The 15,028-nt window shown below is 34.7% G+C and overlaps 1 protein-coding gene and 1 non-coding gene across 9 annotated transcripts in view; one reads left to right on the top strand and one right to left on the bottom strand.

Annotated features, from left to right (window-relative positions):
• NAALADL2 (N-acetylated alpha-linked acidic dipeptidase like 2) overlaps positions 1 to 15,028 on the top strand; it is a 1,216,540-nt gene that overhangs the window by 795,381 nt on the left and 406,131 nt on the right. The window lies entirely within an intron of this gene.
• On the bottom strand, positions 10,844 to 10,950 carry LOC135275927 (U6 spliceosomal RNA). Its single transcript, XR_010343516.1, has one exon. It is a non-coding gene; the product is annotated as a U6 spliceosomal RNA (small nuclear RNA).

The raw sequence follows: 15,028 nt of genomic DNA, 5'->3' as shown, positions 1-15,028 counted from the left end.
CCTCAGTTCTTGGGATGCTAATAGTACTAAAATATTGATAGTAAATAAAATAAAACAATAAAATTCCACTAATACATTTATTTCTTAAAATCTACAATGTGCTGTCTATTTATTATATGCCACAATCTATTCCAAGCACTACAACTAATCATAAAGAATATTCTCAGCTCCATGAAGAAAGGATTATTACCATTTTACATTTGTAGATATCTCACCTTCTTAGAAAGCTGATTGAGAGTTAATATTATAATTATCCCGTTTAACCTCCCTAAATTCCTTAGGGGATTTATGAATGGCTCCAGGAGATCCACCATTCTCTTTTAACTATCTATGTGCTTGTACATGTTTCTAGAGACTTCCCATAGCTTTAATCAAATTTTGAAAGGAAACTATGATCTCTTACCCTCCCAGAAAGTCAGGAATCAGTGCAATACACAAGTTGATTAATAAGAGTATAAGGAAGACATTGAGAGAATTCAGAAGAGTCTGGGCATTTTTATTTGCACAAATATTATGTAGATCTATCTGACAGTAGAGGCAATAGCCACCTTACTTTGGATGTATATATTTTTCAATATACATGATTTCTATCTATAAACTTCTATAGAGTCTCATATATCTTGCATCTTAGTTTAAATGTTTTCTGGTGCCACATAAGACTTAGCATAGGCATTGCTAGACATTTTGTACTTTTGCCTTGAAATTTCAGTAGGTATACATTTGTCAATGCCATAAAACACAGAAATCAGCGTGCTTACAAATATTTCAGAGAATAAAGATTGCTAGTGAAAAAACAACCATCTAAATAAAATATAAAGATTGTAAATAGTCACCACCTGTTTTAATGTATGTACTTGGCAAGAGTACCGAGAAGGAACCTCAGGCTGATTTTTCCACCACCCCCAACCGTGATTTCCTCATTAAACACAGAACGACAGTCTCTTTTTCCCGTAACGTTTTTACATTACTCATATAGAGTTTAGTTTCAGCAATATTATCGGTGCCATCTGAACTATTTTTTAGTGGATTGGTCATTTTTTTATGATAGCTCTGTGTCCTTCATCCTAGACTCTACCTCTAACTGTCAAAACAAAATCATAATATCAGATATTCACTATTAGTAGAATTTCAAAAATGCATTCTTCAACTTATCAATGGTTTTAATACTGTATTATAAATACTGTATTTTAAGCACAAATTGTTCTTTTATAGAAAAAATACTTTTTGCCCTGATGGGTATTCTATTTTATTTCTGCTTAATGGTACTTTTTTTTTTATCATTCTATTCATTAGGATAATCATCCTGGAACCATAAACATACTCAATAAAATGCTTCAGGAGACAGATTATCAATATTTCTATTTAAAGATACTGTTGACCATAAGCTAATTAGAGTAAGCAACATTTTAAGCGTGGTATGGAAATTATTAAATTATAAATTACTAGGATTAAAAATAATGTATACTTGGAATTTTATAAGGCTACATAAAGCATTTTTACGTTGAAGTAAAAGTAATATAGGATTGGATTTTTTCCAATAGAATTTTATTATTTTTAAATTTTCTAATTACTGGCGACAATGCCACCTGCCAAAATTTATATTTAGATCCAAGAAGGAATAAACACTGTGCTCTACCTTTATCCACATTCTATTTGTTTATTTATTTATTGTTCATTCTGGTTTGATAAGTGGTAAATTGAAATATTATCTTATTAACATAAGCATAGTTCAAACCTTCACTTAAATAATACAAGTGGAGATATTTTTCTTCCTGCTTGAATTAATCTACTTTGCTTTATGATGGAGAGGTTATTGCTAATGCCCAAAGTGAGGAGAAACGTTAGTAAGTGAATGATTTATCCTGTCTTTGCGTTTGTGTAAACAAAATAACTGTGAATAAATCTTTCCTATTTTACCTTGAAAATGCAATTCTGGAATGTATTAAGCCTTAAGCTGGAAACTGAAAGGACTGAGACAAGTAAAGTCAATCCTTTGGAAAAGCGGAAGCTAGAAGAGGGGCAACCCTGGCTCCAGAAGTCATGTCAAAGCAGAGGCTTTGCTTGTCAGAATCATACTCTGTGACTTCAAACAGTGGCTCCATGGAAGAGAACAATGTTTCTTACAAACACTAGAAGAGTGTTTGTCTGAAGCTAAAGAAGTCGAAGACTAATTGAATTCTAAAGCAGAATGAAACCCTCATGATTCCATGGTAAACTCAGAACTATATGCATAAAGCAGAAGTGGTTACAATAAATCTTAAGTAATTCTCAAATTAGCAGGAAATCAGGAATAAGATTTATTGGCCCCAGAATTATTTGTGCAAATATATACATATAGAAAAAATAGAACTTTTAATTCAAGATATAAAAGTGTTCAAGTAATGCTGAAAAAAATTATACTGTACTTTCCACTCCTGCCCTCAAGGGGACCACTATGAAACAAAAAAAATAGGGCTCAAATGCTGTGATCATTTTCCTGTTTTATATTTGGTGCATTAGATATAAAGATTTCTTCAAAATTACTTCTGAGCATTCTATAGAAAATCAGTCCATTGAGAAAGAAGTGGTAGTACATATCCAATATAACCAGCAAACCAAACGTTAAAAATTTTTAAAGCAAGAAAATTGGTAAAGTCAGGAAACTATTCTAGTGAAATTACTATATGCATAATTCACAACTAAATGAAAACACTAGGATGTGGCCAGCTGATTGAAGCTTAAATACCTTATTTTGGCTAAACAAGGGGAAAATGGTTTTAAGCTTTGGGATGAGGGAAGCCAAGTGATTTGAAGTGAAGGAGAGGAAAGGTGTGGTAAATAAGGGTTTTTGTTGTTGTTGTTGTTGTTATGCAGCTATCAGATGGGTGGTAAGAGTGGTCTCCAAGAGTAGCTGTCTTCCTGATAAAAAGACATTTTTATAAATAGAAACTTCCTTCATCAATTTAAATTTCTTTGGCAAAAGAGGAAATCTATACTCTTTTAGGCCGGTAGAAGGCGCTAAAGAGCTTTTTCTGTATTGCTCGATCTCAATTGCCTTTAGTCAAAATAATCTGTATGCCAGACAGACACATTTTGAAGTGGTATATTGTGGTATACTTCCATCTGCACCTGTACTAAGTAGCACCTTTATCAGCAACATTCTACTGTTCTAAGTAGGCAACACCAGATAAATGTTACTCTTCCTACAATCATGTCCCAATGAGGCCTATTTCTGTAAAGGTGTGTTTTGTGTTACATGAACCTTTTTGAAGCATCCCATGCATGAGACTTACAGTGTCCAGTAGAGTCATAAAGATGATTAGAGTATGTTCAGTAATTTTCCTCAAATTACTGACAAACCCAAAAGAATACAGTGGTGTGCTATCAGGTTCTATGTTTAGCATGTCAGGATGCCCTCATTGAGAAATCTTTCCCCTTCTCTATCACCACTATCTCATGTTGGAATTATTTAGCTATATCTTCACTTCTCCACTAGGAGGCCACTAATGTACTTGCCTCCCTTGATTGTGGGCTGAACTGGTGACTCCTTTCTAATTAGAATACATAAAAATTGGGGGACGTCACTTTCAGTTTCAATTACAAAGAGACTATATTGATCTCTCGCTATTGATCTCTCGCCGTCTCACTCTGAGAGAGGCCAGCTGCCATAATTGTGATCTTCCCTTCAGAGAAGCTCATGTAGCAAGGAACTTAGAGTGGCCTCGAACCAAACACCCAGTGCGGGGAGCCCTCAGTCCAATGGTTTGTGAGAAACTGAACATTGACAGCAAAACATGAGTGAGCTTGAAAGTGAATACTCTGAGTTGAGCCTTCAGAGGAGACCTCAGCTGAGGTAGAGGCTAAGTCATTGAATTCTTGACCTAAAGAAACTGTAAAATAGTAAGTATTTATTTATTAAGCTGCTGAGTTTGCAAATGGGGGTGGAGACTTGCTATATGGCAATAGGTAACTAATGAATCTACTAAGGCAGGGTCTTTTTCTGAATCATTTCTTTATTCCCTAAATAACTACATAATCTCATGCTTTCTTGTGGATTACCTGGATCATGCTACATGCTCAATAAATAGTTCTCAGATTATATTTTGAATAATAACAATAAAAATCTATTGAAGGCTAACAATGTGCCAAGCATTATTTCAGGTGTTTCACATATATTTATACTTTTTTTTTTTCGAGATGGAGTCTCACTCTGTCACCCAGGCTGGAATGCAGTGGCATGATCTTAGCTCACTGCAACCTCTGCCTCCTGGGTTTAAGCAATTCTCTTGCCTTAGCCTCCCAAGTAGCTGGGACTACAGGCATGCACCATCAAATCTGGCTGATTTTTTGTATTTTTAGCAGAGATGAGATTTCACTGTGTTAGCCAGGATGATGTTGATCTCCTGACCTCTTGATCTGCCCGCCTCAGCCTCCCAAAGTGCTGGGATTACAGGCATGAGCCACCGCAGAAATCATCACAACCTCCCTGTGAGGTAGGTTCGATCATTCTCTCCATTTTACAAATGAAGAAATTGAATCTGGAGATATTAAGAAATGTTTTCAAGATCACAGTTTCTAAGAAACAGAGTCTTAAAATTGAACCCAAATAGTCTAGCTCCAAAGTACATGCTTTCAGCCTTCATGCTTTTCTGCTTTTCTATGAATTGATAAATACTTGCTCAATAAAAGAATGAATCGCCTAATCATTATAACACTGAAACTTACAAATTTAGCATTTAAGTTGTGTCTTTTATTTTTCCTGGGTGTGTAATGAACACTACTTAGAAACATTAAAGCTGTGGTCTACAAATTGTTTTTGTAGACACACTTTAAAAATATTTGACCACACACAAATAAATCAGAAATAGGTAAGGTAATTTTAAAATAAAGAAAAATCAGTCTAAATTCAGAAGAAAAATCTTACATTCTAGTGAAGTAAGAATTCTAGTAATATGAACTCATAGCTCTTCCTCCCTTTCTTCCTTTCTCTCCCCAAAGAACAACTATACCTTTTCAAACAAAATACCTACTTTTAGATGTAATTCTAGAATGCATAAAAATAAAATTTATTTCCCTCATAATTTTCTCAATTCTACTTGTCTAACATTGATTTTTTTTCTCTTTGTAATGCAGCATAACCCAATAGAATTTCCCATTGTTTCTTTCCTAAAACTGTGCACCTGCACCATCAATCATGCCAGGAAGAGCTAGCACAACTTTAGAATGAAAACCAATAACCTACTGTGGAAATAGAGACAAGACAGCTTAGAAGATTGATTATAAATTATAGAGCTGCTTCCTGATCTGCAGCCACCCAAATTCTTACAGCTTGACAGTTGGTTAGTGAGCACAGGACAAACCACAGACTTGCCTTTAGGACCTAAATGAGGACAATTTGCACAGTTTTTGGTGTAGTTAACTCAGAAAAGACTACAAATCAAAATCTTTTAAACTAAAGCACTGAAATAGTTCTGTTTCCAGGTTTCCTCATCTTTAAAATGGGAATAAAGACATTTAAAATGTTACAGTTGTTTCAAGAATAAAGTTAAATAAATCACATATTTGGAAGTTTTATTAATATAATAGTTAATATACAAATGCAAAGTATTACCCCAGTTATTATGACTGTCTTTGAAATAATATTATTCTTAATTTTACTGCTATGCAATTTGTCTTTTTATAATTGTTTAATTACTTTCAATTTACAAAGAATTGCAAGAATAGTGTAAAAACGCATATCCTTTACCTAGATTCATCAAATGTTAACATATGATGAATCTATTTTATTGAATCATTTTGTGCACTCTACACACTCTCTCAGGCATACTTCCTCTCCAAATTATTTGAGAGTAAATTATCTCAACCTAAAGGTAGTTAGAGACATCAGTTTTTCATCCTAAATCCTTCAAAGTGTATTTCCTATGAGAAAAGGCAATATTTATGTAACCACGGTTAAATAATCAAAATCAGAAAACAATATTGATAGAAAACTCTTGTCCAACACACTATCCATGCTCAAATTTTGAAAATTGTCCTAAAAATGTCTTTCATAGCTATGTCCTCAACCCAACCATTCCCTTTTTTTGTGGAGAAAAATATAAGCCTTTTAAAAATACTTTTTTAGTCTTTTATGATCTTGACACTTTTTTAAGAACACAGGTAATTTTCTGTAGAATTTCTCTTATTTGTCTTATATACACTGTGCCTTAATTTATATATTTGCATAGAAATGCATTAGGATAGAATTTCTAAAGCATTTTTGAAAAAGTCCAAGAAGCAGATAGCCAATATGCTCTTTGCTATTCCTGAGGAAAAAGAAAAGAAAAAGTGACACATATTCCTTTGGATTTCCAACAGATAAATTTCACTTTGGTTCTTATTGAAAGCTGTTAATATTTTTTACAAAAGCAAAAACAGACTAAAAGAAATCAATGATGGTGGAGGAGATGAAGAAAAGTTGGTTAATGGGCATGAATATACAGTTAGATAGAAGGAATAAGTTTGAATGCTGGATAGCAGAGTACGAGGACTATAGTTAACAACAAGGTACTGTATATGTTAAAATAATTTGAAGAGAGGACTTCTACTTTAGGTGATTATACTCTGGAGGTGATGGATAATTTAAACATCCTGAAATGATAATTTCGCATTTTATGCCTGTAACAAAATATCACATGTACCCCATAAATATGTACAAATATTATGTGTCAATTTAAAAAGCACTGTAGATTATTTTTTAAAAAAAGAGATCACCTTGAGAGTCATTGTGTTTTACACACCATACTGAGAAACAGAAACGAAATTTAGACACACATCTGTAAACTGATAGTTGTATTTTCTAATGTTTCTGGTAACCTCTAGACATAGAACGGTACGGCAGTGGTCTCCCCTTATCTGCAGGAGATATGTTCCAAGACCCCAAGTGGGTGCCTGAAACCACGGATAGCACTGAACCCCATTCCAGTCAATCAGAACATGTTTCTATTCATGCTAATGCCTTTTTCAGCTTTACCAAGCACTCATCATGTACGGTGACAGTAACTTTCCCAGTTTGAGGTGCAACAGGAAAACTAACACAAGTTTTTTTTTCCCTTCTCACAATTTGATAGCCAATTTATTCTTACTTCCAATTTTAGCAATCTCAGCATGTGATTTTTCTTTGTTTATTAAGTTTAGAACTTTCACCTTTCTGTTTAAGAAAAACACTGTCTCTTTGGCATATCCAAATAGCCAACATCACTAGTTTTGTGCTTTGGAGCTATTATTAATATTATTATTTAATTTGCATGTTTATTAGTTAGGTTGCACATTATTCCATATGCTTAACTATTATTAAGTAAAATAAGGGTGACTTGAACACAAGCATTAGGATACCATGACAGTTGACCTGATGACCAAGATGGCTACTAAGTGACTAACAGGCAGGTCCACGATGCATACAGCATGTAAATGCTGGACAGAGAGATCGTTCGCATCCCACGCAGGACGGTGGGGGACAGTGCAAGATTTCATTATAATGCTCATTACACTACTCAGAAGAGTATACGATTTGGAACTTATGAATTGTTTATTTTTTGAATTTTTAATATTTTCAGATTGCAGTTGATTGTGAGTAACTGAATCTCAGAAAAACTAAACTATGAATCAGGGAAGCCCACTATTATTCATCTTTTCTATCATTGAAGATTTATTCATTCTCCCAATATGTCATACTGTCGACAAGGGCAGCCAGTTTCTCGGTAGCTATCCTTTAGCAAATTGAAATAGACTAATGGAAAGGCAAGGTGATGTGCTATGTATTCCTTTAGGAATTCCAAGATCCCAGCAACAGCCCTGAATCTGTAGGAAACTGACCCATCGTTGTGAGTTAAAACTTCAAGATGACCACACGCCTGGAAGGTTAGTTAATTCAGCAAAGATCAAGGCAGAACTTCATTTGCCATTTTCATTTAATCTTATTAAGTACTAATTGCTGATTTCTGTATAATCTTTGCATACTCATGATAATAATAACAGCTAAATCCATCTCTGAAAAAGACAGGCCACTGTTTTCAAATATAAGTTGCTACCATAATAACAGCTGCCAGTCTCATGAGGAACTATGGTGTATTATTTTATATTTTATGAGCAATGAAATGGTAGTATAAACCAATCCTTGACCTCTGACTTCAAGAAATATATGAACTGCCTTTCTTCTAGTTCCTTTGTTACTTTGCATATTACCAAGCATTGGAATAAGGCAAGCATGGTTTTAATTTTCACCTGCCAAAACTGCTAAAATCAATCTTGCTGCATTCAATAAACAACTCACTGTGCATAGATGGGTAAATTTTATTAGTTGATGAATAGCAATGGAATCCCACCATTAAATCATAAAATAAAACCCATATATGTGACAAATATTTTTCAGTCCATGACCATCTTCCTAGGTAATCATATATAGTATGAAAGATGAATTTTCCTTTGACCTTATGTGTACAGGACAAAATGCAATGATGTTCTAAGTCATGAGCTTCATACAAAGTAGATTGTTTTTAGCAAAGTGTTAGAAAATCCTCCCAAGACTAGGAGGCCATCTTTCAGTACTAATTTGATCTATTACTTAATCAAGGGCACTGTCTCAAGTGGGTCATTTATTCAATCAACAAACTTTTGTCAGATCCTATACTGTAAAAGGTATGATCCAAGACTCTTTAAATATAAAGATGGAGTAAGATATATTACTACCTTTAGGGGACTGACAGTTTAAATAGGGAAGAAGCCATATGAGCAAATCATTAGCACTGTGATAAACGCAAATTATTATGAACATGCTCTCTGAGAAGTAGAACCTAATTCGTATCTGGAAAGAGATAATATGAAGTTTCATTTTCCTTATAACTTCCTCCTCCTCCCCACTTTAGGTTAGAAACCCTTTCTCTGTACTTTCATGTGAATCTGTGTATGTTTCTACCATAGTGTTTACCATACAATATTGAGTTTGAGCTCTTGTTAGCTGGATGACTGGGATAAGACAGACCTCTAAGTCAGTTTCCTCTTTTTTTTAAGTGAGAACAATTAATTCATTCATTATTGATCAAAAAAACTTCTCTGTGCTACATATTTTTGAGTGTAATAATATATTTTTAATGTTACTTTATTTATAGGGCTAATATGGGAATTCGATGAGATAAATCAGATAAATCATTTAGCCCAGTATCCAGCACATGGTAAATTCTCAATAAATGTTGGCAACATATTTATTATTATGTTGCATAATTTTGGTGAATATTATATTTTTAGCTGCTTTTATCTTTTAACAACATGTTCTAAATATGTGTTTAAAATATATGTAATTTTTGTCTCCATATCATGAAACTCTTGAGATTCAGATAAAGCTCAGGTAGATTAAGAGATTTATTTATTTTCAGAGTTCAATAGTACACGTATTTAACAATTTAGCATGTGACTTTCTTTTCCACCAGGGCCTATCCCATTACCCAATACGCAGTAGGAGATAAATACTTTTTGTCATATTGATTTCTTCAACTTAGGAACAATTAAGCCATTAATCGAACAATTTCCATTTCTCCTAATAAATACTTCTCTCTGTGTGTCACCTTCATGAATAGCTTCTTCTGAGAAGGAAGAAGAACCATGAAATTTGGTGCTTTCAAAAAACCAGATGAATGGAGTTCACTTTTTTACCCTCCAATACAGAGTTAGGGCCGACTTTAATTTTGGAAGTTAACATTTTGGGCTATACATAATCAAAAAAAGAACACCCCAACTAATGTTTTAGAGTAAATTCTTTTATTTTAAAGATACTGCTTTAATTCAATTGCTTTCTGTATACCAAATTTTACCTTTTAATGCCATTTGTAGAATTTTAATTTAGCAAGCATTTCGGTGTCTGATTTCTTATTCTTGATGGAGTCATATAACATAGGTAATTGCAATCTTGCTACAAAATGCCAAGATTTTAATATGATTAATGTTTGATAAGTAATTAATGTTCAGTACATTAAAAACACACGAAAGTTCTGTGTCTTCTTTTTGTTATTGAGAGATACATCACTAATCTTTTATTAACTTCTTTTCTTCTGGATAATACATCCCCAGTATGAATTTCCACTGGGAGCTGCCATTATTAGATCAGGTAGATTGAAGCACACATAACCAAATGGATTTTTTTTTCCTTGCATTAAGTCCCAAAGCAACTGTTGTCACGTACTAGAGGAACCAGAAATCTAGATCTGCAGTTATATTTTCTGATAGAGTTTGGCTGTGTCCCCAACCAAATCTCATCTTGAATTGTAGTTCCCATAAACTCACATGTTGTGGGAGGGACCTGGTGGATGGTAATTCAATCATGAGGACAGTTATGTCCATGCTGTTCTCATGACGGTGAGTGAGTTCTCACAACATCTGTTGGTTTTATAAGGAGCTTCCCCCACGTCACTCTGCACTTCTCCTTGCTGCTGCCATGTGAAGAAGAATGTGCTTGCTTCTCCTTTTGCCATTATTGTAAGTTACCTGAGACTTTCCCAACCCTATGAAACTGTGAGTCAATGAAGCTTCTTTTCATTATACATTACCCAGTCTCAGCTATGTCTTCATTAGCAGTGTGAAAACGGACTAATACACTTGCTTACTGAATTTGAGACCTATTTTACATTTAAAAATATATATTATAGTGCCTTGATATTTAATGATATTTTCATATTTTGGAGTCATTAACAGTGTGATTGCTACTACATGGAAAACAAAAAACAAAACACCACCACCACCCATCTGTCTATATTGTGCACTTGAGAGTTTAGTTTCAACCTCCAATGCATTTATTGCAACCATTTTTCATTTTTAGTTTTTATTATACATTTTTTAAAATAAGAAATACTTCACAAATTTGTGTGTAATCCTTGCAAAGAGGCCATGCTAGTCTTCTCTGTATCATTCCAATTTTAGTATATGTGCTGCCTAAGCGAGCAATTCCCACCATTTCTAAACAGTTCTAAATTCTTTTGTTCTTTCTCTTTCTTTCTTTCTTTCTTTCTTTCTTTCTTTCTTTCTTTCTTTCTTTCTTTCTTTCTTTCTTTCTTTCAGGGGGTAGTCAGGGGAGTGGGGTGTGGCACAGCTCTAACAGAGGGATTTGCCCACAATCCATAGCCAAACATGGAGAGCACAATAAGGTCACATCATCATGGGGTGAATGTTTATTTCTGAGCCCACTGAACTCCCCTAGGGACAGGAAGGCTGGGCAGCAGTGATATCCAGTCATAATTCTTTTACCTTGTTGAAAGCAGGTTCAGTGAGCTAGGCAAGTCCCTTTTTATTCTCTAACAGCAACATTAAAACATGAAGCAAGTGTAATTTCTGGATACAGAGAGTCTCATGAGAATTCTGTGGGTACACCATGTTTCATTTGTTGTAATATATGCACTTCAAGTTTCTGGGTCAGGTGCACACATATCTTCGTGTGGCTTATGTACGTATCATGGAAAACAGTTTACAACTTACTGTTTACAGTTTCACAGCCCTTGAGAGAGGCAATTCATTAATTTTCTGGTGAAGATTAGGGACCTTTTTGCTTTATAGGGAGATTGGGCTAAGAGTTTCCCTAAACACCCAGGTCGTAATCGCTGTCATGTTGTTAACAACACAGTAAAGCTAGTTAATCATTTTAGTCTTATCTCTTCATTTACAAAATTGAAGTCTTGACTTGGATGTTCTTTAAGGTATTGCGCCCCCCAAACAAACACATGAACAAACAAAACTATGACTTTGTCTTGTTAAGTATTTCAGTGAGAAAGTTTTTGTTCAGTTGGAGTGAAGGGAAGTGTGTAACAGATCATGCCTGTTTAGCAGTGATATTGACAGACCCGGCAATGATTTATTTGTGCATTCAAGTTAGATTTCCTGGTGATGGAACAAGAGAAAGACACTAATTAATTAGAGACACAGAAGGAAGTAAAACGACAGCCCCAGACTTGACCCTCCGCAGGACTTGAAGCTGACATCCAGCTTTCATTCTTAATTCTTGATGCTTCTGCTACTTTTATTGTTTTCATCCTTTGCAACCATGTATTGCCCCTGTCCTTTAAAATTTTCTAATTCCCTTCCTCTGCTAATCCGTATCCACATGAGGAAAGCACTATATGGTTCTCATCAAATCAATTTCAAACTCTATTATCTGCTTTAGGGCTAAGTTACTCTTAGACCACTAAAAACAATTATAAGCAAGTTTTTGCAGAAATTTTTCTTAGGATACCTTTCAGAAAAGGAACTGCTGGGTTGAACTACTGCATATGACACTTAAAGGTATTGATAAATTTTGTCAAACTATCCTCCAGGAAGATTATACCCCTGGAGGAAGTGTGTCTGTTTCCTGGAATTACATCATCATTTTATCTTAAACATTTTCAAAGGTGTTTCATTTTAATTTACATTTCTTTGATGACTAGCAAGTAGTATATTTAAGTTTATTAGTCATTTTATTTATTGTTGTAAGAATACACTATTTATGTTATAGGATAGGGGTCCCGATCCAGACCCCAAGAAGGGTTCTTGGATCTTGCACAAGAAAGAAGTAAGGATGAGTCAACAGTGTAAAGCAAAAGCAAGTTTATTAAGAAAGCTAAGTGGTGAAAGAAAAGCTACTCCATAAACAGAGAAGGGTGATCTCGAAAGTATGAGAAGGAACATGTCCACCCTAGGTACAAAACTTTTTTTTAACCTAGTTAAAAAAAAAAAAGAAAAAATATATAGAATTATTTTTTTAATCAGATTTTTTTTTTAACCTAGGTACTTTCTTTTACTTAAGTTAAAAAAAAAAAGATCATAGGTCTACAAGGACTTGTGATAAGAGATTAATTTTCTTAATTACTATATTTTGCAAGAATAGATATTACTGTCTTTAAAGCAAAATTAGGAATGCCTTTGTTCTCAAGGCTGTCAGGACACTCCCAAGTCTAATTCTGTTTAGTAAACTTTATCCGTCTGTTTCCCTAACCTTAAGCCAGTAGAGGCTAGGAATACCTAATTTTCTGGGAATGTAGCCACAGAAGTCCCAGCATCATTTTCTTAGCCCTCACTCAAGATAGAGTCGCTCTAGTTGCAATGCCTCTGACATATCTCCTCCACTCCTTTACAAGAGGACCCTTAATCTTAAAGATATAGTCATTTCCATGGTCCCCGGAGAGATCTTACAGGAAAGAGGTCCGAATCCAGACCCCAAGAGAGGGCTTTTAGATCTCACACAAGAAATGACTCAGGGCGAGTCCATAGACTAAAGTGAAAGCAAGTTTTGTTAGCAAAGTAAAGGAATAAAAGAACAGCTACTCCATAGACAGAACTGCCCTGTGGGCTCCTGGTTGCCCATTGTTATGGTTATTTCTTGATCATATGCTAAACGAGGGGTGGATTATTCATACCTCCTCTTTTCAGACCCTATAGTGTAACTTCCTGGCATTGTCATGGAATTTGTAAACTGTCTTGGTACTGGTGAAAGTGTAGCCGTGAGGATGACCAGAGGTAACTCTCATCACCATCTTGGTTTTGGTGGGTTTTGTCCAGCTTCTTCACTGAAAGCTGTTTTGTCAGCAAAGTCTTTATGACACGTATCTTGCACCTACCTCCTATCTCACCCTGTGACTTAGAATGCCCTAGGAATTCTAAGGCTGGCAATGCAGCCCAGTATGTCTCAGCCTTATTTGACCCAACTCCTATTCAAGATGCAGTTGCTCTGGTTCAAATGCCTCTGACATTTATGTTTTGGCCCAGTTTTCTTTTGGTATATCTATTTGTTTTACTATTTAATCCAGCTCTTTACAGTAATGCTATAGCATATATTCTGACTTTATATGTAATGAATCTCTAAAGTGAAGATATTAATTGATATATTCCAGATATCAAACATATTGGGAGCAAAGCTGATTTTTATTTTGAAAGATAAGAGGGCTGATTATTTTTATATTTTTGAACAAATGAAATATACCCTCATTCTCTCTGAAAAGGGACTGAACTGAGCAGTCAATAAATATTTGAAAGTGGGGTACATATATGAATTTAGAAAAGAGAAAAAAATTAATCTGCATTATTCCCACAATATGCTTGGGCTATATTTCATCCTGGGATAATTTGTCCTGTGTCTCCTGAGTCACAGAGACAGTGATTTTTAAGGTATTGCTGTCACGTTTTCCTAGGTAACAAGCACAGGATCAAGGGCTTCATCAGCACTGGCCTTGTGATCTCTTTTATGTTGCAGAAGCTCCTGTGTAAAGCTCACAGGGAAAGTGAACACTCTTAGCTTCCTCTAGGACCAGGGTCATGTTTGTCTGTGTCCTCCTTTGAGGCTGTTCCTTAATCTCTGTTTAAAAATGAAAGATAAATGGGAATAAAATAAGCTACATATTACGAGATCAATAAGAAGAGATAAAACAATAAAAATAAGCACCTACATTGAAAGCATTGAGTCGAGCAAAATGAACTACAGCAAAGGATTAAGGTAGGTTTGTCCATTGGATTATTTATGACCCAAAACAATAAAACAAACCTAGGATATAAGCTTAAAGTTCAATTCATAAAATATTTTTAAAGAAAGATTTGCAGAATAAATACGTTTTGTTGTACAATCAACCTATGGTCTGGGTCAGTTAATAATGCCATTCTTTCCTACTGTAACTATGATAAATGTCATTCATCAATCCAGCATTATTTTCAACTGGGCCTAGACAAAGCCTTAGAGTGTTTCTCAACAAAAATATCCAAGCAGCTATTATCAATCAAGAAGTTGGCATTTGAATTAACACATATTACCATTTCAATGCTTGACTCATCTGCTAAAGGTATGTACAGTTTTATCAATTTAAAGATAGAAAAGCAAATCAGCTTTTATGCAGCAAGTTAATTCTTTGTCTAATGTTAGCAGCTTTCTAGCATAGGCTTCTTTCTCAGCTCTTGAGCCTTCTTTAAGCCACAGCTTCCCAACTGGAATACACACCAATAGGTCAAAACAGGTACAGGTATATAGAAGTTATTAATTCCTCAGCCTTAAGCAAGCCAGGTGGGG

This window comes from Aotus nancymaae, unplaced genomic scaffold (assembly GCF_030222135.1).
Source record: "Aotus nancymaae isolate 86718 unplaced genomic scaffold, 86718_ANA_hifiasm-v0.15.2.pri h1tg000019l, whole genome shotgun sequence".
Taxonomy (NCBI): domain Eukaryota; kingdom Metazoa; phylum Chordata; class Mammalia; order Primates; family Aotidae; genus Aotus; species Aotus nancymaae.
This window is presented reverse-complemented; position numbering and strand designations above follow the sequence as displayed.